A 4,991-nucleotide genomic window follows, 5' to 3' on the forward strand; every position below is an offset into this window, starting at 1 on the left:
GTCCCAAAAATTATTTTATGAATTTTTTTCCAGGTCTAGGGCTCCTCGTTGCGAGAACCGCAACTTCCCTCTGGGTTACCCATTGCTTGGGCACCGGCTCATTTGACTTAACTGTATTTTATTTCTAAAATTTTTACTAAATTTTTCTCATTAATATTTGAGTTAATTATGGTCCCTCACTTTAGTTTAAATATTTTTTTTTCAGAAGTTCTAGGTAATGGGACCGACAGGTCACCAAGCGATGGTATGCGGAATTGCTACCGGGAGGGTGTTACAACTGCTTTCATACTTGTACTGTGTATGGGTATATTGACATGTGTTGGCTCCTATTAGTTATATATGGAGATAGGTATTGATTAAGATGGAATTTGTTAGCCTAAGTAAATAGGGATAAAATCTTATGTTCATTTAATTGTTCTTGATATTTCAAGTTCCTGGCCAGGACAAACAGATTTAGTTAGAAAAAGAGTTTCTGATAAGAAAAATCTAATTAATCAAGGACTGGAATTAAAAGAGAACATAATGTTCATAGTAAATGGGATTTGACATTAACCATGACTCAAGCTCGAATTTGGATTTTGTAACAGAGAGATTCTAGTGCATGGTAACGTATGATTAAAGGTTCATTTAAGGTATTCCTTATTACTAATTGGGTGGCCATGACACGCTATGCTAGGTGTCAACCATGGTTTATGAGATACCTAAAATGATTTAGAAAAATCATTCATGGTAAGAAAGAGTTTTGATGATATTAAGAGTTGATATCATATCTCATTGCCAATTAGTGATGAGCCTAGTGAGTCACACACATACAAAAGTTAATCACTAAGTTAAATATGATTTAATTGATTAATTAAAGAGTTTAATTGATTAATTAAAGAGGTTTGGTTTGCAATAAGATTGCAAAGTCCCTAGTATGGCTTGAAATCAAATCTAGGTTATTGGATGTATAGTATAAGTGAAATTTATATTTAAAGTGTTTAAATATGAATTTAATTGTGAGAAATTAATTAATGGAGATTAATTAATTAATTTATATTTGATATAAATTGATTAGAAGAGGAGAAATAATGATTTTGAATTAAGAACTCAAAATTAAAGCATAAGGGTAATTTGGTCATTTAACATGATGACACGTGGCACCATGAGATGGTGACACATGGCATCATATAAGTTTACCATTTGTCTTCCTATGATGCAAGATGATCAAAGTCAAGATTAAGTCTAGCTTTGACACTTGGCTTAATGTGATTAAATCAATTAAAAATAAGATGCAATGTGGTGGTGACATGTGGCAAAGGGTTTAAGTGATTATTTGACCTAAATATATGAAGAGAAGTTATAAGAAAAATTAGCCACCTCTCCTTTCTCTCTTGTCTGTGACCGCACAAAGGGTTTTTCCTCTCCTCTCTTCTTTTCTCACTTGATTCAAAGAAAAATCTCTTAGTTTCTTTGAATTAAAATTGCTAGAAATTGTTTCTAGTGTCCTATACACATGTATAACCTCACTAAAAGCAAAACCCCAAATTATAATTGGTTAGCAAGGATTGAGAAGCAAAATTGGGGGCTGCCCATTGGTGATCTTGGTGTGGACAAGCTAGAGAGACAACACTTGGGGTCCTAGGTGCTTCTTAAAGGTGCCAATTGCATCCATAGTGCATCAAAGAGGTTAGTGCTCAAACTCCTCTTTCAAACTAGGGTTTAATTGAATTAATTTATTAATTCACAATCTTAAATGGCAAATGAAGATCCTAATACATATTAAAAGTATTTTAATATGCAATTGAGCATTGAAATTAATTAGGCACATAAGAGATGTGGCATGATGCATAAAACCCTAAAAGAAAATTTTTGAAATTCAATGCTCCAATGAACCAATTACCATGCTTTCGCTCCTTCAAATTGGTCATTAATTTCTAATTAGGTCTTAATGAAGTTAAAATTCTAGGTTTTCATTTATTTTATTTTCCCTTACACATTTTTACTTGAATTTTTTCTTAAAAATTACTCCATAATTCAATACATTATTTTCATTTAATTTACTTGACATTTTGGCCAAAAGTCAACTCTTGAAGTGAATGTACCAAAATGCCCCTCATTGGGTTATAGTCCATCCTTTTTATAATCCCCGATGAGTCCTTAGGTCTTTGGTTCACTTGAAATTTTTTTTGTGTCTATCTCAATTAATTTTCCCTTTATTTTTAATTGTTAAGGTAGCTTTAAATAGTATTATTCATAGACAAAAAATGGTATTATTCAGAGCTTGGAGGTTTAGGGTGTTACAATTCTCGCCTCCTTAAAAATAAAATTTTGTCCTCGAAATTTACTTGGTCTTTGTCTCTGAAGAGTTGTGGGTGCTGCCTCCTCATGTCCTCCTCACACTCCCATATAGCCTCTTGGCCTGAATAATGGTTTTGCAGCACTTTTACTCGAGGTATCTGCTTATTCCTCAGCTGCTTCACATTATATACCAAGATCTTTATGGGCTTTTCATTATATGTCAGGTCTAGATTCACCTCAATCTCCTCTACTGGCAAAATGTGAGAAGGGTTTGATCTGTACCTCCTCAACATGAAGACATGAAAGACATTGTGAATCTTTTCCAACTCTGGAGGCAATGGTAATCTATATGCTAATAGACCCGCTCTTTCTAGAACCTCATATGGTCTGATGAAGCGAGGACTCAGTTTCCCCTTTTTACCAAATCTCATAATTTTCTTCCATGGAGAAACCTTTACGAATACTTTGTCACCCACATTATACTCAATGTCTCTTCTCTTTAGATCGATATAGGACTTCTATCTATCCGATGTAGCCTTGAGTCTGTCTCTAATGAGCTTAATCTTTTCTTTTATTTGCTATACCAGTTAGGGGCCAATTATCTTCCTTTCACCCACTTTATCCCAGCACAAGGGGTTTCTACACTTTCTGCCATAAAAGTGCTTCATATGGAGGCATCCCAATGCTTGATTGATAACTGTTGTTATAGGCAAATTCAATCAAAGGCAAGTGTGTATCCCAACTTCCTTCAAACTCAATCACACAAACCCAAAGCATGTCCTCTGAAATCTGAATGATCCTTTCAGACTAGCCATTTGTCTGTGAATGGAATGTTATTTTGAAGTTCAATCTAGTTCTTATGGCTTTTTGAAGACTACCTCAGAATCTAGAAGTGAACCTTGGATCTCTATTTGATACAATAGACACTGGCACTCCATGCAACCTCACCACTTCATCAATGTAAAATTTAGCCAATCTTTCTAGGTTGTAATCCATCCTCACTGGCAGATAGTGTGTAGACTTGGTCAGTCTATCAATAATAACCCAAACTACATAATGATTTTTTTGTGTATGTGGAAGTCCTGTTATGAAATCCATAGTGATTCTCTCCCATTTCCACTCGAAAATTGGCAGTGGCTATAGTAACCTTGCTAGCACTTGGTGTTTTGCCTTTACTTGTTGATAAGTTAGATATTTGGCAACATATTCTGTAATGTTTTTCTTCATTCTCCTCTACTAATAGTACTCTTTCATGGTTTTGTACATTTGGTTCCACCAAGGTGCATAGCAAAAGGTGAATCATGTGTTTCCTTTAAAATGATCTGTCTCAATTCAACATTAACAGGGATGCACTTCTACCCTGATATAGCAACAAGCTCTCATCATTCATAGACAACTCTAGTTTCTTAGCATCCCTAGCCTCTTTCATAAATTTTAGGTACTTCTCATCATTTTGAGTACCTATTTTAATTTGATCAATCAACACTGGCTTCACTTGCCAAGTAACTACTATCTGCCCATCTTCATCAATCTCCAAATTGGCATGTAAAGCCCTTAAGCCATGTACCATGGATAAAGGTGAAACTCTAAAACTAGCCATGGTTTTGCGACTTAAGGCGTCTGTCACCATATTAGCTTTCCTAGGTTAGTAGTCAATCAGACAATCATAGTCTTTTATCAACTCTAACCACATCCTCTGCCTCAAATTCAATTCTTTCTGTGTACCTAAATACTTCAAGCTCTTGTGATCTGTGTATATATAACATTTCTCCCCATACAAGTAATGTGATCTTCAAGGCAAAGACAATGGCTGCTAGCTCTAGGTCATGTGTAGGATAATTCCTCTCATGTGGCTTAAGCTAGAGAGAAGCATAGGCAATGACGTTTCTGTCTTGCATCAACACACAACCCAATCCATTATGAGAAGAATCACTGTATATGGTATACTCTTTACCCAAAGTAGGCAAAGTTAAGCCTAGAGCTTCAGTTAAACACCTCTTCAACTCATTAAAACTCTCCTGACACCAATTAGTCCACTGAAATTTCACATCATTCCTAAGTAGTTTAGTCATTGGAGATGCTAACATGGAGAATCCCTTCACAAACCTTCAGTAATACCCGGCTAAATCAAGGAAACTCCGAACTTTAGTGACACTTTTGGGTGGTTTCTAATTAAGAATGGCTTTTACTTTGCTATGATCCACCTTGATACCCTCTGCAGATATAATATGCCCCAAAAATATAATCTCCTTCAGCCAAAATTCACATTTCGATAGTTTGACATACAACTGTTTTTTCCTTAAAGTCTGTAATACTATCCTCAAGTGTTTGTCAATTTCCTCTGCATTCTTTGAGTACACCAAAATATCATCAATTAACACTACCACAAACTAATCCAAATATGACTTGAAGATAGTGTTCATCAGGCCCATAAAAGCAGCCAGAGCATTGGTCAACCTGAATGGCATCACTAAGAACTCATAGTGGCCATATCAAGTCCGAAAAGCAGTTTTAGGTATACTCTACTCCTACACCCTCAACTGGTAGTATCTCGATCTCAAATCAATCTTGGAGAATACTGTTGCATCTTTCAGCTAATCAAATAGATCATCAATCTGTGGCAAAGGATATATGTTCTTTATGGTCACCTTATTCAACTATCTGTAGTCTATGCATAGACGGAGAGTACCATCCTTCTTCTTCACAAACAA

Source organism: Hevea brasiliensis, chromosome 4 (assembly GCF_030052815.1).
Source record: "Hevea brasiliensis isolate MT/VB/25A 57/8 chromosome 4, ASM3005281v1, whole genome shotgun sequence".
Lineage (NCBI taxonomy): Eukaryota > Viridiplantae > Streptophyta > Magnoliopsida > Malpighiales > Euphorbiaceae > Hevea > Hevea brasiliensis.